We start from the raw sequence: 23,826 nt of genomic DNA, 5'->3' as shown, positions 1-23,826 counted from the left end.
TCGTTGCTTTTTGTAATTATTATCGTCGTTTTATACCAAACTTTGCTCTTATTACAAACCCGCTCAATGTACTTCTAAGAAAAAACGTACCATTTCAGTGGAGTGATGTTTGTCAACAAGCATTTGACTCCCTTAAACGGTCTTTACTATCACCAAATATCCTAAAATTTCCCGACTTTAGAAAAGAATTTATTTTAACTACAGACGCCTCAAATGTAGCCTGTGGAGCACTTCTTGCTCAGCTACATGATGGTGTTGAACTACCTATTTCATTCGCCAGTAGGGTAGATGTACCAATAGTGGAGGTACTAAGCGCGATTGAACTTCATTTAACTACCTTAATTCAAGAAGCGCAATTAATGCACATGTTGATGTTGTAACGGGAAGTAACGACCATTGACTTAATGAGAAAAATGATTTCATCGCAGTAATCCACGGCATGTCAGTGAAAAATAATACCTCCACTATTGGTGCGCTGCTCCTTTAGTTGCGGTATTTTTTTAATTTGTGTTCCTATAGTTGCGGTATCCGTTGTTTTCTTATGGGATCCTCCACTATAGGAACACTTTACCGCAACTATTGGTACAAGCAAGAACAGTTTTAGCAAATTTAGTGATTTTTCATCAGTTTTCAGACAATTTGGACGCTCTTTTCAACTATTGCGTGTATAAACAAGCCAATACGTCGATTGGCAGTGTCGGTTCTGTGGCTAATGCAATAAAATCAGTGAAAACGGCACTACCGCAACTATAGGAACACCCACAACTAAGAGAACACTTACCCTAAAGCTTTTACAAAAGGCGAATCCAACAAATCTACAATCGAACAGGAGTTGACCGCAATCCATTGGGCGGTTCAACATTTTCGACAATACCTTTACGGTCGTAAGTTTAAAATAAGAACGGACCATAGGCCTCTTGTTTACCTATTCTCAATGAAGGAACCTTCTTCCAAACTCACCCGAATGCGACTAGATTTGGAGGAATTTGACTTCGAAGTGGAATATATAAAAGGAAGGTCTAACGTAGTATCAGATGCCCTTTCGAGAATTCAAATTTGTACTGAATCTCTCAAACAGATGTATGTAGTAACACGATCCATACATAAAAGGCAAAACAGCGTTACACATCCTAACGTTCAGTCACAAAAGCCTGATCAACTTTTTGTGTACGAAACAGTTAGTAATGAGGAAGCTTTTGTTCTGCCGAAATTAAGTTTTGTACATAATATCGATAATTCACTAGATATAGTAATTTTTAATAAAAATTATACTAAGGGAACGGCCTTCGGGCTGAAAATCCAAAGTAATAACGACAATATAAATAAAATAGTAACAATACAAACAATAATGAAGGAAATTGAAAAGGGGGCCCCAAAAATAACAAATAAAAGAAACAATTCATACATGCTAGCGATCGCAACAAACGATCTTATATTCAAATACATTGATATTCAAAAATTTAAACAAATCGGTAATGATATTGTAAGGAATACGACCATATTATTATTCGAAAAACCTAGGCTTTTGACAAGTCAAGAACAGGTAAATAATGTACTAAACAAGTTTCATAACTCGCCCACAGGAGGACACCTAGGTATTAACCGGTTATACCGAAAAGTGAAATCCATGTACACGTGGCAGAATATGAAAGAAACCATATCAAACTACGTCAAATCGTGCGTAGAATGTAAGCTTAATAAAAATTTTCCTTCAATTAAATCTAAATTAGTAATTACATCAACACCAGTCAAACCTTTCGATGTTCTGTCGATAGACACTGTCGGACCATTTTCACTTACTGAGAATGGAAATCGTTACGCTGTAACTATGCAGTGTGATTTTACTAAATTCGTAAAAATCGTTCCGATACCAGATAAATCTTCATACACAATAGCGAAAGCAGTTGTCCAACATTGCATTTTAAACTTCGGACCCATGAAAAGTATAAAAACCGATCAAGGAACGGAGTATAAAGGAGTGTTTGACGAAATATGTAAGCTACTAAATATAAACCATACATGTTCTACCGCATATCATCCACAGACGATAGGAGCATTAGAAAGAAACCATAGGTGTTTAAACGAATACCTACGGATTTTCTCTAATGAATCCAAATCAGATTGGGATGAATGGATACCACATTACTGTTTTTCATATAATACTACACCGAGTGCAGACCATGAATTCACACCCTTTGAGCTCATTTTTGGAAGAAAGTGCAATGACATACAATTTTTGGCAACCCAAAAAATTGATCCACTTTATAACCATGATTCATACAATCACGAACTAAGATATAGATTACAGATTGCTCATTCAAAAGTTTTGCAGAAAATAGTAAAAAGTAAAACACTAAGGACAAATCGAATGAACGAAAACATTAAAACTACACCAATAAATATAGGAGATTTAGTATTCTTAAAATCCGAAAACAACTACAAATTAGATCAGGTACATTCAGGACCTTATAAAATAATAAAGCTAACCGATTCAAACGCAACCATACAAAAAGATAAGAAAGCAGTTGAGGTACATAAATCTAGGTTACTAAAATTATAAAAAAAATATATGCTGAAGCTTTTCCAAAGGGGGAAGGGAAGGATTCATAGAAAACATACATACATATAGACATGAATACAACATACATTGATACATCAAAACAAATAGCGAAAAGTTACAATTTTATAAAATAGAGAGGACTCGATAAAAAGAGGAAATGAAAAATTATACATCCAATTTTGTGAGAGACACTTGAAATCATCTACAACCAATCACTTTCCGTTAGGGGGATGGTGTGGCATGTGCATCCCACATGTTAGCAAATCCCATTTCCAAATTTTAAGGGACCACTCTAGTGGCACCCCACAAAGAAAATAGCAAACGTTTTACAATGCCATCGAACTGATTTATGCGGCGAACGAATATGAGCCCATAAAGCAGTTCGATGACTTAAAGCCTGACCCGGCAAAAAATAGGCTGGGATCATATTACATTCTGAACACGCAAACAGCGTGTGGTCGTCAAGCGCAATTCGGTTTGGCGCAATTAGCCTTCTCCGTATCTCTCTCTCTCTCTGAGCATTCTCTTTTTCGGTGTCGATCACTGATTGGTGATCAAATACATAACAATACATAAGTGCTTTCAAGTGTCTCCGAACTAAATAAGTGTCAGAATAATTTTGGATAACTGAATAAATCAATTCGGTCTTGACCCTCAAACCGAGAGGTTCGTTTGCCATTTTAATTATCGAGGATGATGACAACCAATAAGGAGATTTTTCTACAATTCTCTCCATCAAATCGGAAACCGCATCACTTGGTCTAACTTTTTGGCCTTCCCATTTTCGCCCATCCGTATTCGTATCGCGAGTGGGGTTTTAGAACAGCGGGGGATACTGAGCTAGGGACGTTTTTCCGACGACGTGTTGTTAGGCAAGTTTTTTTTTTTAATAATAAATTTAACTTCTAGTGTAATCTATGTATGGTTTATTTTTACTTGGTGGAATTTTATGATACATTAGAAATGCAACATTTCCCCCGGGGCACAATAAAAAAAATGTATGCAGTATATTTGTTTGAATAAGCAAAGAAAAATGCAATGAACAAACATATTAAATAATAATGAACTAATGAAAACAAAACTGGAGCTGGATTTGAAACGGTCGAATCTGAGATAACTCGCCATGAAGTTTTTCAAATGAAATTCAATTAATACCTAAGAAGTACATAATATACGTATCAAGACACAAAACGAGATCGCTTCCAGTAAACCATTGAACAAAATGACAAAAATACACTCAATTTTTTTATTTACGAGCATTAACAAGTTTTTCGTCGATCTGAGATTGTTCGAGGTTCATTCGACCTAATCGATACGACCTAACGCTAGTCACCGCTGCACATCGAACGGGCACGTTCAGACGTTTGACATCTGAAAATGTCCATACGTCAAAATACGATCGGACTGATTGATGGTCAGCGAAGCACATACGACCCACCGTTGTATTATCATCTGAATAATAGTGAATTTCTCGGATTGATTTGCAGTTAGCAGAACGCATTTCGCTTTTGCCATGTTAAACGTTTGCTGTTAGCCTTGTGGAACAATACCATGTCGAATTCGCGTATCATACATCGAAGTCTCCCAGTTGGTGCATCAACTCCATGGAGTAGTTGTGGATCCGTCGAGGACGGATCTTTTTGGGAACATCACTATTGAAAGCTTGATGTTTCTTGTTTGAAGGTTTATTGAAGAATGAAGAAAGTATGACGATTACAGCTATTTATATCATAAGACAGTTGGTCAACTGTTGCTTTGATTAGCAACTGCTACTATGATCTACACCCCCTCTCAGTTGCTTATTTCTAAACCTAATTTTTCTCGTAAGGCTAAGAATGAGTGGACCGCTAGTGACTTTGTTAGTATATCTGCTTCTTGTTGATCGGTGGGAGTGTATACTAACTGGATTCGTCCTGCTGTTACGGCTTCTCGAATAAAATGGAATTTTACGTCGATATGTTTCGCTCTCTTTGTTTCCTCTTTCTTTGCCATTGCTATGGCGCCTTGGTTGTCCTCGAAAATCGGAACAGGGTAAATCAGTTTCACTTCTCCTAGATCACCCATTAATCCGCTCAGCCATATGGATTCACTGACGCAGCTGCTCATGGCTATATACTCTGCTTCGGTTGATGACATCGCTACTGCTTGCTGTTTCTTCGAAGACCAAGCAACCGTGCTTCCAAACACCTTCATCAGGTATCCAGAAACACACTTTCGATCCTCTACATCATTGGCATAATCGGCATCCACGAATCCAGTCACAGGAACGTTATTTCGGCTGCAACGATAAACTAATTCCATATTTCTCGTTCCCTGAATATACCTGAGAACTCGTTTCGCTTGGTTCCAGTGCTCTTCGCTTGCTGCATCTTGAAATCTTGAGAGGTATCCGACAATGAAGCATAAATCCGGACGAGTGCCCATCATCAGATACATGAGACATCCAATTAATTCGCGGTAAGGATGCTCACATCGGCTATTACTTCGCTTCAGCTGCAGTTTGGTTTCAGCAGGCGTCTTGCAGGGCTTACAATTGCTCATTTCAAACCGGTGTAGTATCTTCTCGATTAATCCTTGTTGTGATAACTTCATGGTTCCTTGTTGGCGATCTCGATTGATCTTGATACCCAGAAAATCATGCAACTCGTTCATGTCATCCATGTCGAATTCACGTTTGAAAAGTTTCTTGATTGCTAATACAGTTGACAGCTTCTTCGCAACGATCAGCAAATCATCCACGTATACTATGATGTAGATTGTGCCGCTTTCTTGGTGTTTTACATACAGACAGTAATCGTAACGCGATCGGATGAATCCCTGCTCTTCCAGAAACTTGTTGAATCGTGTGTTCCAACATCTTGGAGATTGCTTCAATCCGTACAACGAACGCTTCAATAGACAAACTTCTCCTGGTTGTGCTTTAACTCCGTCTGGTATCTTCATATATACTTCCTCTTCTAATTTTCCGTTGAGAAAAGCTGTCCGCACATCCATTTGGTGGATCTCCATTCCCCTAGTGTTTGCGACAGCTAAAACTGTACGGATCGTAATCAGTTTAGCTACCGGGGCGTATGTTTCACATCGATTACGACGATGTTTTTCCGCTGCACGCATCCCTTCGCCACTAATCTTGCTTTGTAGCGAATTGGTTTTCCTTCAGCGTCCGTCTTTAGGCTGAAAACCCATTTATTTGGAACAGGAACAACCGCTTCAGGGCGCTGTACCACCACCCAGGTTTGATTTTTCGCCAGTGCTGCCAATTCCTCTCCTACTGCTTGGAGCCATTTTTCTCGTTCGGGATGATCAGTAATTTCGTCGAAAGTAGCAGGAACCTGAGGGGAACGGTCTACAGCAGAAAATGCTCCATATGAAGTAATAAAATCTTTGAACCAACCTGGTTTCCTGCACTCCCGACCACTGGTCCTTGGAGTAGTCTCGTTCTGAGAGTTACCCCTTTCATGTTGTGGCGGGAGTGCCGATGCTAGTTCCTCCATCTCAATTGAATCGTCATCACATTCCTCGAATGTTGCGTCATCATCTCGAGCTGCTTCTATACGATCACCATCAACGCCGATGGGAGCCACAATTGGACGGGCCACACCTTCCTCGATTTCAGCTTGCATACTGGGATAGACGTCAACAACTTCTTGCGTAGCTTAAAGCTTGATGTTTCTTGTTGTGCTTGACCAGTCACCAAAGCCGACTCGGGTTCCACATCCATCGTTAAGTAGAATAGGTTTCCACGCATCTTAGCTTCTCCAATAACTTCTCCGAATTTGCTCAGAATGGCTCGATCAGGTAAAAAACTCACCTGAACGCCAACCTTCAACAGTGCCGCAACCGATAGCAAATTGAATTGGAGATTGGGTACGTACAACACCCTGCCGATTTTTAACGTTAGTTTACCATTGTCGGTCATCACCTTTCCTCTTACGGTTCCTGCCTTCGTTGCTTCCATGCAAGCCGTAGTCTTGGCGCTGTTTGATCGTGACAGGATTTTCTAGCATCATCACCGTTGAAAAAAGCTTCTCCGAGTTCACCATGTGCCTGCTTGCCCCAGAGTCGAGAATCCATTCCAACTGCGTCGTTTTTTTCAAGTCGTCGGAACAAACCAAAGCCACTTCACGGTCTACCAGAACATCCACTGCTTGAGCTCGAACACGATTATTGCCATTGGGACACGCTGCACGCTTGTGCCCAAATTCACCGCAACCAAAGCACTTTCCAGTAAACTTCTGACGTCCACCAGACACCTTCGTGGTCTTCGTCGCCAGGACCATTCCTTCAGATCCATTGATTGCAGCGAAATCTCGTCCTGCTCGTTTTCTTTCTTCCGCCAGTAAGCGAGCCTTCACGATGTCCAGCTTGATTTGGTCGTCTGCCAGATTTTCCATTGCCGTTGTTACAACATCGTAGGAGGCCGGCAACGAAATGAAAAGTTGACTCACTTGATCAAGTTCTGTCACTGTTGCACCAGCATCCTTCAGCTGCCGCACGAGCTCATCGAATCGTCGAAAGTGGTCCTCCAGCGCCGTTCCATCCTCCATCCGAAGTAAGGCCAGGGATCGACGAATGTACGTTTGTGACGCAAATCCCTTTTTCGAGAACGTATTGGCCAACGACTCCCACATGGCCTTTGCCGTCTGCTTATCCCGGACGTATTCCAGATGACTGTCCGCGAGAAAGCTGACCAATAACGCCTTCGCCTTATCATCCTGGTCCATGAACGCCTTTTTCACAGCTTCGGTTTCCGTATCCTCTGGTGGATTTTTCGTCAAAACTTCCCTTACACCTTGAGCTGCCAGCTGGGTTTCGACACGGAACTTCCATGTATCGAATCCTTCTCCTGCAAACTGGACGATACCAGCCTTTTTCGCACTGGTGGCCATCTTGCTTGTAAAAACGGGCTTCACTGTTTCGAAAACTCTTGAATTCTCCAGGTGTGAAAAAAGTTTCTCCAAATCGTCCGTTTTGTGATTCTTCAGGACTTTTCAATTCGGTTGCTTCAATTTTCTCCAGTGGGCGAGACTGGGCCCATAACCTATTGAAAGCTTGATGTTTCTTGTTTGAAGGTTTATTGAAGAATGAAGAAAGTATGACGATTACAGCTATTTATATCATAAGACAGTTGGTCAACTGTTGCTTTGATTAGCAACTGCTACTATGATCTACAATCACAAGTTCTGCTGCGTTGATAGCCGCTGGATTAGACACCGAAAAATGAATCACACATGAACGAAGAGACCGTACAGTCAAACCTCCATGTGTCGTTGTTCCATAACTCGATACCGACACATGGAGCAAAATAAATCATGGTTACTATGATGATTACCTCAGCTTTCCTTAGAATATCACTGTTCCATGAGTCGATTATACTATCAATACCAACTCACAGAGGTTTGACTGTACAAAAATACCACAAGCTTTCGGAATATAAAACAGAAAGTAAACAGAGAGTAGTAGGCCCTTTCAAAAAAGTTAACATATTTGAAAACACGTTTTTGATAATAAATCTTCGAGCTGTTAAGTAGAATATCCACTCATAAGTCAACGAAAACAAAGTTTATTACAACAGTCAATTCTCTAAACTCTCTAAAATTAAAGCTCCCATTCAAAATTAAATACTTTTAAGAGACTTTCATTAAAATAGAGACAATGTCTCTTCGAAGAGACCTGCTACCTGCCCTGCTTTTTTTATGGAATTGCTGTTTTGGACACCACCATATGGTTGGCCAAGAACGGATAGCTTCACACTCGATAACTGTTCTAATAGCTTTGAGCGGATGGAGTAGAGATACTTTTCGCTGCATTTCCCAACAAACATTTTTGTTGAATAAAAGCTGAACAAATCACTTTGAAGCTTATTTCCGTTTAATAAAGTACTGTTCAGCTATCAATGTTACTTGGGTTACGCTTACAATTACAAGAAGGTCTTAGTTCTCTCGCTCGTACGATTACGCCATCTGGCCGAGTGTATTCCAAGCCTCTTTCCTTTCGTCTTTTGTTTGTTGCTCGCATTTCGGCCTGGCTAATGATTGGTTCCAAACATTCTTTGACCATATCGTCGACGACTTGGATACTTATGTTGATCCTCCGAGTGTTTCCCGTATGTTCTGGAAGCGTTGCTGTCTCTCCTTTATGGTTTGCATGGAATATATTACATGTTATATGCACGGTGTACTAAAATTAAGAAGGTGATATACTCCGAAAACTGACAGCTACTTGACGACGTCATTCCTATCCACCTCGAACAAATTTGCGAAAAAAATGATCTAGTGGTCCGGAAGGTATATGGTACGATAGGAGTGACGTCACATGTTTATAATGAAACTCGATATTTACATCAGTGAAGAGACTGCCTTGTTAATTTTTATGCCGTGGTTATATGCTTTGTTATATAAAAAGAAAACCAACTCACCTTCAACGATAACTTGTTTCGTTGGAAACGCTTCAGTGGATTCGTTATTGGCATTCTCCAAGCAATACTCCGAGCCGAGATCATCAAGAGTATGATTTTTTTGGAAATACTCGTAAATCCAGCTTTTTACGCTAGCATGCCATAAATTTTGATTCACCCCCTTCTGACATGTCTTGCGTACACTATAATTTTTTTATAGTTCGATCGAAGCAAGCTTTGTGGAAATGAAAATTTTTGTTGTTGACGTCAGTTTTTTTTTTAAATTGTTTCCAGAACCTGGAAACATCGAATATTCTTCTAATTTTTCTAGTGTTTTGACAATTTTTTAGATAAATGAGGAGCAGTGGACAGTAGCTAATCGATGCTAATAGTAGCTGAAGTGACTTTATACAGAAATAATTCCGATTTTCGTTTGAAAATGCGCTGTAACCAGTCCCGCTTACCTTTCCACGGAAGTGCCATTTTATCCCTCAAAATGTGCAATGTTAAATCGCCTCTATTCGTATTTTTAGAACTGCATTGAATAGTTTTGTGATGGCTGACTTACTATTAATATTTGGACAGCATTTGACATTGAGGTTCATTGCATATCCCTTAAAAAAAACTTCCTAAGAACTAATTAATGTAATACTGTTTCTACCTTTTTTTGTAAACTGTTGTAATCCTAGACAAATTAGAATTATAATTTTAATACTCTAGAGAAAAAATATCATCAACTAGATTTTATTTCTATACAAACTAGCGTTCATCCAGAATATTCAACCCCAATCAAATAGTCCACAAAACAATGCTTGTGGCAAAGCGGAGAATAGCAGGTGCCACGGGGAATGGGTCTATTGATTTTTTTTTAGGAATTCACTGTCCAGTGCTTTGTAACGTATGCCAGCCTACAATTAAAAAAAAACGATTGCAAATTTGCTGCATGTGTCGGGAAAAATGAAGTGATTGGTTTTTATTCATCCAGGGATTTTCCAAGCAGCACCAAAAATTTCTCATACTCCGATTGACATCAGTTAATTAAAACAATGATTCTTACAATACGGCACCTAAAATAATATAATAAAACATATAATGAAATACAGTTATTTGAATGACAAAAATATAAGAGAATTTGGATACTTGGAAATTCTTTATAAACGAGAAGAAAATTTTTGACAAATGAATCAATAAATGCAACTCATTGCCTACTAAGATCAAACCATAAAAACTGAAGGCAAGAAAAGTCAAAACCAATTCATCCCTCGTGGTTTTATAGCTAGCGTAAAAAGCTGGATAGAAAGGTCAGCTAAATCAGATGCATCACCTTCCTGGTCGCTTCCGTCTGTTGTATCGGATATGTTATCCAAATTCCAATCAGAATCGTCACAATCGCTACTCGAATCGTACAGCCTTCTCTCTTCCAGATCATTTTCTTTGAACAATCGCTTACTGTCTTCACAATCAAATCAATACAGAGTCAGAATTAGGGCGAATGTGAACACTAATACATTGTCAGTAAAATCGGTTTGAAGTTCAGCGGATATAATATCTAAAATTCTATATTATGTTTCCGATCGATTTAATCGCATGATGCATTTTTGTATGATCCATTACAATATTACTTTTGTAACAAACCATTTGATTTATTTTCATATTATGAACAACATGTTAAAATAAATAAAAAAGCATCATGCGCCATTCATCAAAATTGAGGATGGTTGCGCCCCTCGGTTTTTCGTCTCCTTCAGTTTGACAGCAGCGATTGCGCCTTTCTACCTCATCCTTCTGGTTTGGGTCCGTTCAAATATTACGTAACGTAACAGGGGGAGGGAGGGGGTCCTACATAGTGTTACGGTCCATACAAAAATTCAAAAATTTTCGTACAAAGGCTGTTACATGGGGGTGGGAGGGGGTCTAAAATTGACAAATTTTGCGTTACGTAATATTTGAATGAACCCTTTGACTATCATCAGCTTCGCCGTTTTGCTACGCTCTTTCACACGAACCTTCTTCACTATACACTGAAATGAATTTTATTGTAGAAACTACTGAATCCATGGTAAAATTAAGAACTGCACCAACGATTTTCAACCGACTACATTAATCTGTTAACTCTACCATAACATAGTCAACAAGAAAATATATTCTGTTTATTTAACCAGAGTTGTAGTATTTATGACTAGAAATATTGTAGATTTGACAAGTTTGGCATTGTACTTTTTACCAAACTGCGTTGTACGGTGGGTGTCACGGATTGAAATTCAATGCTTTGTAGTCGAGGCTACTATGGACATAGTCACATTTACTACACTGCTCAGTGATTTTTACCAGATTATAGTAAACTTAACAGAATTTTGTAGTCGGTTGAAAATCGTTGGTGCTGTTTTTAATTCTACTATGGATTCGGTAGATTATACAACAAAATTTGTTTGCGTGTAGGCGTTTTCATGTTACAGATCCATCTATGCATTTGTTTACATCGGTGGAGGACCGGTGCTAACACGAGCCTGTCATTTTCATAGAAGAACTGTCAAAGTGCTTCCCGATCAGCTGATTTGAGACGTCATGTGAATAGGCCTATCGACCTTCTGCACACTCAGTTTTAAATTCGTCCTGCTGCCACACTCAATCGCAAATGCGCCCGGTTACCGCAGGGGGGGAAGATGGGCGAAATTGACATCAGAGTTCGTATCAAAAGAGAATATCAAATGCGCCTTTATGTTTTTCTCACTTAGTTCGTGAAAAACTTTATTTTTAAGAAACAGTTGTGCATTATATGATTGTAGTTTATCAAATAAACTGTTAGGTGAATAAAACTCAATTTGTTTACTTTTGTCAGTTAGGCCGTTGTTCTGGTACTGTATTGAAATAATCGTTTTTTTCGATATAAACTCTTTGTTTGTTGTCGCTGATTCGTTGTCCAGAGCAGAGAAAGTAGTCTGTTGATATTCCGGGCGAGGTTCCGGAATAGGTGTTGAGCTCGGTGTTGAAGTGACGATATTGATGAAAGACGCATCTTTAACCATATCTTCGGATGTGTTTGAAATGAAATATGGATTACTAGGAGGTATAATGGATGCGAAGGCTTCGCGATCTGTAAATGCAAATAGTTATACAAATATGTTATATGTAGAGACAGTCTTACGCTTACGTACATCGTGTAGTAGCTTATTCGGAACCAAAGCTGTTTTTGTCTTGTTGATTGTGTGGCTTGGTGTAGACGTTAAAATATTGATAAACAATATGTTTAATGAAATAAAATCAATATTACACGAGCGTCATATCCACTTTTTTCATTTATTTTGACAGCTGTCGCTCAAAAAGGTCGAATACACGTTTTTTCGGAATTAGGCATTTTTGCGACTTTCGACCTACTACGCAATAGGACAAATGAACAAATTTTCACTGTTCCTAGTTTTTGTTAATTTCGTCGAAGTGTTTACTTTTATTTTATTTTTTAAGAAATATCGTATCAAAATGATTTTTTAACCACATATTAAGCTGAGTACAATCCATCGAATGGTGAAATAAGCATGAATTATTTACTTTTGTTACTTACGACCTTTTCAAATCGAGCTCCAGAATAAATGGTAACAAAATGATTATGAGCCTATGCATGCTTTAAAACGTTTGACTTTTACTGTGCGCCCTGTTTTCAAGTTGTCCGTGAGAGAGAGCGAGACAGCACCAACACACGGCGCACAGGAAAAGTCAAAAGAACAAAAGGATTTATGGCACGTACAGAGGCTCATTATTACAAATCTAGAGAGATTCGCGATAAGGGCCTATCTGACAAATCAATAACAATGAGAAAATAATCAATGAAATTCTCATGTACAATTTTAAATCCCAATTGGAGAAAATATACTCAAATTTTAACCTTTTCACCTTAATACACATTTCATAAACCTAGTTTAAAAATCCTCATCAATACCACACACATCTCCTACAATTCCCCTAGCTATTTCGTACTCAAAAAAACTTTAAAGGTTTCGCCTAAAACGTACTCGAGAATGCCAGTATCGCCCAATGTTATGAGCCTATAATCGATATTATTTTCAGTGTCGCCTGTCACTTTGCGCCGTGTTTACATTCTGGTTTCAATTAAGCCCGCCATGTACGCCTTGTTTATTTTTTGTTTGCAGTGTCGCTGTTTACTCTCGCCGTGTTTTGATTTCGATTTCAGATGCGCCCATCACTTTGATAAACAATAACACAGGCGTAATCAATAAAGTGTGTGGTTTTGCATGACGTGATGTTTCGCCTTCTACAAATTTGCGTTTTTTGAATAGTTAAATTATCGATAGGGGAAAAGTTCAAGTGCAGTGAATAGACAATCAAGCCACTATTTCAACGCTATATTTTCTTAAATTGTGTACATTTTGTCACTTTCGCCTGATTCGCGAATCTTTCTAGAAATCGAACAAATTGTTTATTTATAAAGTGCTCGAGTTGGGGTTCGCGCATTTTGGGGACTCCCGTGATCTGGCACGCCATCACGGTGGGTCCAAATTTTTCTGGTCGGAGTCCCCGAACACTCGTAATGCTCTGCACTCAATGAGAGCTGCGCTGGTCAACGAATTAACCCTAAGCTAGCAGGTCTTCATACCTTCTTACAACCCGAGCAGAAGAAAATAACTACTGAATACCAAATTGAGGTATTCCATACCAGATAATTTCCAATACCTACAACCTGAATGAGGTATGAATGAGCCCTGCATAAGAGGTAAAATACCTCAAATAATACCTTCAGCATATTCTACAAATACCAAGTTGATAACTAGACCAGGTATTGTAATACCTAAATAATACTTGATGGATTTTCATATAAAAGTGATTTTTTTCAATAACTGTTCAATACCTCCAGCAGTCCTCAATACCTATCGAATACCAAAATGAAGTATTTTTAATCGTTTTAAACATTTTTTTCAAATACCATTATAATACCAAAATGAGGTATTGACAACTGAACAATACCTAATAATGGTATGATACCAAAATATGGTATGCATAAGTTATTGCGAGTTATTCCTTCCTCCTCGGGAACCTTAACAAACACCGACCAAATGAAGTTCACAAAGATGGAAATACAGTTATCAGACAATTTTGGTTCACGCTGCTTGCAATCGAGGGAATGATACAAACATCCCTCTGGTCACTTCTTATGATGCATTAGGAATCCCTAGTTAACTATCTTCCCTGCCGAAAGACACACCTGGATTCTAACGATCTATTCATTGTAAAATACACCTAATGGTTGGCCGGCCATATAGATGTGATCAACATTCGATCCTGAGATTTATTTATTTATTTATATGTATTTCTTCATCTGACCCAGGTCTTAATGAAGTATGGCTGGGAAAGCCTGAAATAGGCATAAAAACCGCATCTTTTTGAAACAATGTAACCAGTTTCAGTGTGATGTCTAGTGTTGATGAGATTTGTCATGTGTAGTGTCGTAGATAATATGTATAATAAAAAGAAAACTCTTGTAGAAAGGTTTCAGTAAGATGTCCCTAAAGATCCCACGAACGCAGCCAATATTGCTCCACCCTATTTCAGGACGACGGCAGTGCCGCTAGTCTCCACCAGGGCGGCGCTAAACCAGACGAATGGGCGGCCATGGGAGTGGCGAAATGGGTGGCCATGATGAGGTGGATTACGTCATCGATGGACATGGGTCAACGGCCAAAGGTTCGGGGTCAACGTTCACCAGCAAGCCACTTCATAAGCCTGGTGATCGTTGAAGACAGCAGTAGTGCTTTTTAAAAAAAGTTAAAGTTACAAAGTTATAAGGAAAAGTTTGGAGAAGTTTTAGCGAGAAGATAATTTGAAGAAAGGAGAAAGGAAGTGATAGTGAAACTGGACATCCAGGACCTCGCGGTTTTTATTTAAAAACGCCATTGCGGTTTGAGCCATTCCACCGTAACCTACCTGCGTTGACCCTAGGCGGCTAATTCAGGAGTGAGCCCGTGAAGCCCTGTACCCCAGAACGACAACCAAGTGCGCTTGGAAACACAGGCTCTCCAGTGAATCCACGGATCACTGAAGCCTCGACTCCGTTACCACACTCGAGGGGCGCACCTGACAGGCAGGAGGTCCACGAGAGGCTGCACCCGAAGAAGAAGAGAGAAGGAAGCATCGTCGCCCCTGGCCAGAAGCGAAGAAGTCTGAGCGGTCGGTGAAGGAGCAGCGGAGAAGGTGTTGCAGTAAACGGGGCCCCGAAGAAGTGAAGGAATTGTAAGGTAGGAGTAGAATAATAAAGTGGGAGGCGTCGTCCGGTGTTGAGGACGGACGCAAGTAAAAACAAGGAAAGATTAGGAGAGAGTCAGGACTAGAAGAAGTAGGACGTCAAGGAAGTGGAAATAAAAGTGCACATAGACCACGAAATAGAGGATTTTTTACTAGAGCCGAGTGTCACGAGCGTAGCGCCGACCATGAGGCTTGGAGACGGGGGCATCATCTAGGCTGGGAGTAACACGGCCTGCAAGTTACACTTTGGCACCCAACGTGAATTGGCATTCCGTGCTAGGGAAACACTTTAGATTCTGATAACTTTTCTTTGCGGAGGTCTCTGGGAAAACATCACGAAGTCACTTACGGAATTGACGCCAAGAACTACTTTGGAGTTGTTCAATACTTGTAATCATTATTACCATAATGGAGGTCTTGGAAGTCCCAAGTGGCAAGATAGCTACCAATCATTGTTGAGAACGAAATTAAAACAGAATCGGAGTAATTTGTAAAATTTTGCGATATAATTCCGGGAGTTATCTTGACTTGTGTGTTTCGGAGAAGAGTGTAGAGAAACACCGAGCAAATCTAGAAACTATATTTCAATTTTTAACCGAGTGAACCAATTTGACTTGGTCAGCATTTTTCTATGATTTTCAAATTATTTAGAGCTTTTGCTAGGAAGCGTGAACAAATTTTAGGTATTTTTTTCAAATTAATTTAGCTTTCGAAAAGCGAAAGCGTTTATTTATATATTTATTTATTTATTTCGTCAAGCATAGGTAGACTACATACAATAATTACAATACTTACTTGCATGCTATGGATTACTTCTATTGTTCTTTAGCTGTGTTTTAAGCTGCTCTTTGGACATAGTAATGCCAATGAATTCGCAATGTGCATTATACTGACGCATCATACGGTTTATTGGTCCGTTTTGAGCATAATGCGTTCTGCATGATTTTTCTGAAAATAATTTTCTTGTTCTTAAATGCCGAGAGGGTTTGTAGAAGTTTAGTTGAGAAAGAAGTGCAGCAGAGTCTACACGGTTCGAAATAATGTTGTTTATAAAGAGAATCATTGCGAATTCCCGGCGTTGCTTAAGTGTTTCCAAGTTGATGAGCATGCAGCGTGCTTCATACGACGGAAGTGGCAGTACAGTCCAATTCAATTTCCGAAGGGCGTATAAAAGGAATTGCTTCTGTACTGATTCTATGCGTTCTTCGTGTACGACATGATACGGGTTCCATACTAGGGGACAGTATTCCAAAATTGGTCTTACATATGTAGTATACAATAGTTTAATAGTATATGGGTCTTGAAAATTGTTGCTGAACCTCTTAATGAAGCCAAGCACGCTGTTTGCTTTGTTTATTATGGAATTATAATGTTCTACAAAAGTGAGTTTAGAGTCTAGGATTACGCCCAAATCCCTTACAATTTTATACTTCTGCACTACTTGATTTCCTAAAAATACTTCAATTGGTGGTGTTACATATTTTCGGCTAAATGCTATTGAATTACATTTTTTGATATTGAGCTGAAGTAAACTTTTTTGGCACCAAGTGAAGAATAAGTTAATGTCATTCTGGAATTCTTCTGCTTCGCTAGAATTACTTACTTCCATAAAGAGCTTCATGTCGTCTGCATATATAAGAAATTTTATTTTTCTAAGAAAAAGGAAATGTCGTTTACATACAAAATAAAAAGAAGTGGGCCTAAATGAGAACCTTGGGGTACTCCAGAGGTAACAGAAATGGGTGCTGATAATTTATTTTAAAAGCGCACAATTTGTTTCCTATGTGATAGATATGACTGGATCCAACTCAAGAGTCCTGGCTCCATTCGTATTTTTTGCAATTTGAAGATTAATAATGGTATGTCGATTCGGTCAAATGCCTTACTGAAGTCAGTGTAAAGGGGTTCTACGTGCTTGCCATTGTCCATTACGTTGAGAATAAAAGATACAAATTCTAGCAGATTGGAAGATGTTGAGCGGCCTTTAAAAAAGCCATGCTGCATACAAGTAATTTGGTTTTTTACTTGCTGGAAAATTTTGTCGTTTACGAGAGATTCAAAGAGTTTGGGAATACATGAGATAATGGCAATTCCGCGATAGTTCCGTATGTCAGATTTTGTACCTGATTTGAAAACAGGCACCAAATATGAGGATTTCCAAGCTACTGGGAATTTTCCATTATTTAGAGACATGTTGAAAAGGCGTTCTAAGGGAAGGGTAAGTTCTTCTGAGAGATTTTTGAAGAACACGGGTGCAATGCCATCCGGTCCTGCTCCCTTAGTTGCGTCCAGGTTTTTTAGTGCCGATAAGATTTCTTGTTGTGATAGTTTTTCAATAGATATACTATTAGAAATTTCTGGGAAAAAAGAAAAAAAATTGCGGTCGCGGTCTTCTTCGGAGTAGGTGGTATACACTTCTTGGAAGAAATCTGCAAAGAGGTTGCAGATATCGGAAGAGTTTTCACCTACGTTTCCGTCAAAATGCATTCGCGAAGGGAAATTGCTACTTTTTAATTTTGTGTTTACATAATTAAAAAAGTTTTTAGGACATGATTTTACTTCGGATTTGACCTTACGATTATATTCTTCATGTGCGGAGTTAATGGCAGAGTTGAGTTGGTTACATATGTCATGATAATTTTGTGAGTTGGTGGCAGTATTTTCTTTTCTGTATAATTTATGCGCTTTCTGTTTCTTGTTCTTTAGGTTTTTCAGATGTGGGCTAAACCTGAGAGAGACTCGCGAAGAGGAAAAATATCAACGTCATATGCAGCCCAGATTCCCCTCTCACGAAACGTCAAATGCAGCCCACCGTTTTTATGGCTGAAAAAGTGAAAAGTATTGTGTTCAAAGTAAACTGTTATTAAAAACCTCAGTCGGAGGAGCAGTTTTTTCCAAAGTTGCTGATAAATCTAAGCAGAAGATTTTATATTTTTCTAATGTCTGCTACGTTTGCTGGCATGAAATTTCACTCAAATGGCTATTTATGATTCGATGTGATGCAAACTTAATCATTTTTTGCTGAGAGGTTCATGTGAGGATTTGAACAGCATGCGCATAATTGGTACGCGCATGCGCATAATTGGTATGCACAAAGTGGAATAAGAAAAAAACTCAGCAATCACAGAAAAAGAAGACCGTCTTCGCGAGTCTCGTCTCAGGGCTAAACCACACCGGTAATTTGTTATTTTGTATACGTCTTTTTCTTCTTGTTGGCACAGTTTCATTAATTATTTGTTGAATAATTGAATGGAACTTGTCTACTTCGGTGTCGACATTCCCTTCAATACTTATGATATGTTGCCAATTAATTGTACATAGTCTACGTTTGGCTTCGTTGTAATTTGCTTTATTGTATTCCGGCACTTCATCGTACTCCCAGTCGCTGGGGAGAGAAGTTTTATGTATGAAGATTGAGTATTCAATTGCAGTGTGAAATACTTCATTTTTCCATAGAGGTGATAATGATGTATACACACAGAAATCTTCAGTGCAATTTGTAAATAAGAGGTCCAAGTAAGAATTTTGCTGGTTTTTTACGTGATTAATTTGATTTAGGCCAAAATATGATGTTTTGTCGAATAAAAATTGTAAAGTACTGTCTTCGCCTACGACTGGGAGTAAAAGTGATTCATTTTCATTGTCTGCAATAAAGTCGGCATTGCGTTGGTTGAAGTCGCCATAAATATGCAGTTTTACTTCAGGTTCCATATTTGAAATAATAGTTTCGACAATTTTGAAAAATAATTCAAAAGAATGTTTGTTAGCGTGTTCAGGTGGAAAATACACGGATGAAAAAATATGCGTTTCCTCATTAATTAGAGCTTTAGCCCAAACATTTTCGAATTCTTTGTGTTTGAAAGTTTCAATTTCTTCAGAAGTAAAGTCTGCATTGATGGCTATGAGAACTCCACCACCGGACTTCTTATTACAGTGTTGCAAATTTCGGTCGTGCCGAAATACATTAAAATTGTTTCCAAAAATTTCTTCGCTTCTTACGCTTTCGTCCCAGCTAGTTTCAGTTCCAAGAATTACATTGAAAGAAGAAGATAAAAGTTTTTGTTGAATTTCCTTCATTTTGGCTGAGCTTTTCATGCGATTGAAATTTTGGCAATATACCAGAATTTCAGTCGCATTCTGTTGAGAAGACGAAGAAATTTTTGGATTATTTGTAATACTTACATTACTATGTGCGTCAGGTAGCGTGTGTAGGGTGGATGTTGTGGAGACGTCAGTGATGTCTGCTTCCAAGGAATGCGTCTTTATTTTCGAAAATTTTGTAAGCCGGTTGAGTAAAATTTATTAGCACTCTCCCTGGTAAGCTGCAGTCGCTGTTTGCGCTCGCTGGATAAGAATGCCCGGTACGACTTCAAGTCTTCTAAGGCGTCGCTTCGCGAAATTCCGAGTTCTTCGTGGACGTCCAAGAAAATTTCGCGCAAGAGATTAGTGTCCGCTGGTAGTCCTTCTGCAGCTAATGTCAAAGATGCGCTAGTTTTGGTAAGTCCACGAATACATGTTGAAGGGGTCTGGTCATGCAAGAATGAAAGATAGGTCCGCACTATGTCCATGATTTTTGGGTCCCGTAGACGTGCTTTCAGGAAGCGTTGGTCCCCGGCTGCAGATTCTTCCGTGAGTCTGACTATAGGTGGACGCATGGGGTCAAAGAGTGGAGGGTTTTCAAGCCTGGCAGGTTTTTCAGGGCGATAAGGGTTGATGGTTTCCCCTTTTTGGAAATTTATGAATTTCGGTCCATTGTCCTTCATTGGCGGCTGAGAAAATTGTACACGTGCCGCTGCCAAAAGTTCTTTGTCCAATGGTAATGACGAATTTGCACGCACAGAATTCATGTGCGTTAGAGTGATTTCTGTTTTGTTAGTAGTACTTTTGTCGATATTGTGGTTGTTGTCGTTGATGTTGCTGATGGTACTGTTATTTCTGCTATTGCTATTGTTGTTGATGTTACTGATGCTTCTGTTGTTGTTGTTTTTGTTATTGTCATTGTTGTTGTTGTTGTAGTTGTAGTTGTAGTTGTTGCTGTTGTTGTTGTTATTGTTGTTGTTGTTATTGTTGTTGATGATGTTTCGGTTGTTTTGATTCCTGGCGTAAATTTCCTGGCGTTGTTTCCTCCTTCGTCTGGCCTTCTTTTCCTTCTTTTCTTGTGTACGACGTGAACGCTGTTTAGCGTCATATTCAGTCCAGTCATGCTTCCATACTTTTTTATTGCCTAGCATGCGCCAGCTGGGGGAGGGTTTGATGATGTCCCTCAATTCATTGGCTAAGTTGTTTGCCATTATTGGTTCACATGTATGTGTATGTGTCGCCGAAAATGTTTTTGCCATTTCTTCGATGTGCGATTTTACATCGGAAGCTAGAATGGCATTTTTGTCGACCAAGTCATTAAATAATTGGGGCAGTTGGTCAATGGAGTGCGCTGCAGCTGATGTTGATATTATTATTTCTTCTACTGCTGCGGTTGCTGCTGATTTGACCGCTTTTTCTACAGCTGCGCATGGGTCTGTTGGAGGTGTGTCAAGAAGTGCCGATAGTTGATGTTTTATTTCTGCGGCACTTGTCTTGCTGCTACTGTTGACGATGGAAATGCTCCGTTTAATTTCGCTCAGCATTTGTTCAAAATGTGCCAGCGTTTCGTCGTGCATAGCACTAAGGCTATTAAAATTAGTTGCTAATTTGTGGTTTGCTGTCAATGAATGTCCAATACTTTCCGAGATATGTTTGAAAGATGTGGACAGTTCATTAAGATTAAATTCAGGAATGAATTTATCCTGACAGTCTTGGCACAAAGGAAGCATGAAGGTACGTAAAATTTCTTCGTGGTGTCGTTGTACGCCAATGCAGGCAGCGTGATAGGTCCGCTTACAGTTGCCTTGGCAGCTTACGCGAGGTACGCGCGCGGGTCAAATAAAAATGTTTATTAAAAAAAAAGTTAAAATGTAAAAATATATACAAGAGCGCCGAGACAGCGCGTCCGAACACAACGGAGGTTCGTAATGCAGTGACAAAACAAAACTAGGTTTTTTTTTTTTTCTAATTTTACAGCTTTGTTTCGGCACATAGGTTTCTTTTTAATTTAATTCTACTGATTTCCGGTGGATATAGCTGCAATCATGGAGATGTCAGTGCTGGGTTCTCTGAAGATGAACTGTTTCAGGGTGCTCATCACCTGTTCACTAACAAAGCCAGAGCTTGGTTCATGGAGGTGAATGGTAGTTACGAATTAGGTACTTGGAAAGCGTTAGTTCACGAACTTAAAAACGAATTCTTACCGATTGACATCGATTACGTCTACGAAAGACAGGCGTATAATCGAAAACAGGGCGCCAAGGAAAAGTTTCAGGACTATTACTTGGACATGGTCCGTATTTTCCGAGGTATGTCCAACTCCTGGGATGATAGGCGCAAGTTTGATGTGCTCTTCCGCAATACGCGTGAGGATGTGCATATCGTCATGCTTGCTGCCAACGTGACCAACGTAGCTAAAATGAAAGAATTCGGTAAGAAGTTTGATGCAATAAACTGGCAACTATACCAGCGAAATGAAAGATTCTTTAATAATAGGCCAATTCGGGTAGATGAGATTAATCACCACCGACAGAATTTCGCAAATAGACAGGATAGATACAACAAAAATGAACCAGATAGGAGGAAGGAATCGGGAAATTTCAGGCAGAATTTCAATAAAGGTAATGGGCAGAAAGGTTATTGGAAGCAGCGCTGTTCGGGTGAGGAAAACCAAAAAAGGGATGAGTACAAGAAATCTGAGAAATCAGACAACAAAACTCACAATCCACAGAGACAGAAAAGTCCAACTCCAGGATCGAGTGGGAATAGTGCCTTACAGCGCATTGTCAAGGCTTACATTCCAATTAAGAAGGGTGTTTGCTTCAACTGCCATGAAAATGACCACGGTTTTGAGGAATGTCCTAAGGAGAAACATATGTTTTGTTTCAAATGTGGATTCCCAGGATTCACATTGAAAAACTGCCCATACTGGCAATCAAAAAACATGCACGAGACTGCTCAATGAGGCAAGTCAGTCTCCCAGATAGCGTAGAAAGTCCTTACGAAATTGTCGCGTCAGAACCTCCAGAAATACTGAACAAACTCGGCTATGAGCAGGTACTCGGTGAGAACTCAGGAAGTGAAGAGATCGCAACCATTGTCACGCTGAGTAACGACCCGAGGCCATTTGCGAAGGTTGAGATTCTAGGTATTCCTGTGCTAGGTTTGTTAGACAGCGGTGCGGAGAGGACTGTATTAGGTGTAGGAAGTAGGAGGCTGATTAGTTCATTAAAACTGAAAATTAAACCCACGAACACAAATCTGAGAACAGCAGCTGGAGAAAGTTTAGAGGTGATTTGTTCAGCAGACATTCCAATTAGTTCAACGGGGAAACGAAGATCTTACCCGTAGTGATTGCTCCAAAACTCAATCGTAGATGCATCCTAGGGTACGATTTTTGGCGGAAATTTGGGATTCGTCCGACGTTTAGCCAGTCTGTCGAGTCCGTTGACGAAGACACTAACAGGGAGCTAGAAGAAGAAGAATAGTTGAGCGAAGAGCAAATTCAACAGTTAGAGGAGGTGAAAAAGTTGTTCTTGGTAGCCAGTCCTGGTAATTTTGGAAAGACACCATATAGATTTTAAGGAGGAGTTTCAGGGAGCGGAACCTGTTCGGAAGAATCCGTACCCCTGGAGTCCAGAAATACAGAAGAAAATCCATAATTCCGTCGACAAAATGCTCCAAGACAACATCATCGAACCTTCTGAATCTGACTGGGCTCTACCTGTAGTGCCAGTAAATAAACGTGATAGCGAAGAAGTAAGGTTGTGCCTTGATGCTAGAAAGCTTAACGAGCGCACAAAAAGGGATGCATACCCTCTCCCCCACCAAAATCGCATTTCAAGCCATTTAGGACCATTTAAGTATCTGTCCACTATAGATCTATCCCAAGCCTTTTTACAGGTGCCCTTGGGGCAAGAATCTCGTAAATTTACGGCATTCTCAGTCCCAGGGAAGGGTCTATATCAGTTCACACGTTTACCGTTTGGACTGGTAAACAGCCCAGCCACCTTAAGCAAACTTATGGACCGTGTTTTAGGGTATGGTGCCCTGGAACCCTTCATTTTTGTATATCTGAATGATATCGTAGTCTCCAGTCATATGTTTGCGGATCATATCCAAAAACTGCGAGAACTTGCGAGACGTCTCAAGGAGGCAAATCTCTACATAAACCTTGAGAAGTCTAACTTTTGCTGCCAAGAACTGCCCTATTTGGGCTAAGGCGATTCCTCGGTATGGTCAACTACTACCGTAGGTTCATCGACAAATTTAGTGAACTCACTGCACCTCTCACCGACTTGCTTAAAAACAAGCCGAAGAGAGTGCAGTGGAACAACGCAGCAAATGAAGCTTTTAAGGCCATTAAAGAGAGGCTGATATCAGCGCCTGTGATGGCCAACCCAGACTTTAGTCTGCCTTTTTGTGTCCAAACAAGACGCAAGTGACACGGCAATCGCTGGAGTTCTTACGCAGGTCCAGAATGGGGAGGAAAGGGTGATTGCGTACCATTCCGAAAAGTTAAAGGGCGCAGAACTGA

The 23,826-nt window shown here is 39.7% G+C and overlaps 1 long non-coding RNA gene across 1 annotated transcript; it reads right to left on the bottom strand.

Annotated features, from left to right (window-relative positions):
- Nucleotides 1-8,657: 8,657 nt before the first annotated feature.
- On the bottom strand, nucleotides 8,658-9,074 carry LOC110674513. Its single transcript, XR_002498939.1, has 2 exons — nucleotides 8,979-9,074; nucleotides 8,658-8,694 (listed from the first exon to the last, which is right to left on the bottom strand). It is a non-coding gene; the product is annotated as an uncharacterized LOC110674513 (long non-coding RNA).
- Nucleotides 9,075-23,826: the final 14,752 nt, after the last annotated feature.

This window comes from Aedes aegypti, chromosome 1 (genome assembly GCF_002204515.2).
Source record: "Aedes aegypti strain LVP_AGWG chromosome 1, AaegL5.0 Primary Assembly, whole genome shotgun sequence".
NCBI lineage: Eukaryota > Metazoa > Arthropoda > Insecta > Diptera > Culicidae > Aedes > Aedes aegypti.
Note: the sequence above shows the minus strand (reverse complement) of the source record. Positions and strands in the feature narration are given on the sequence as shown.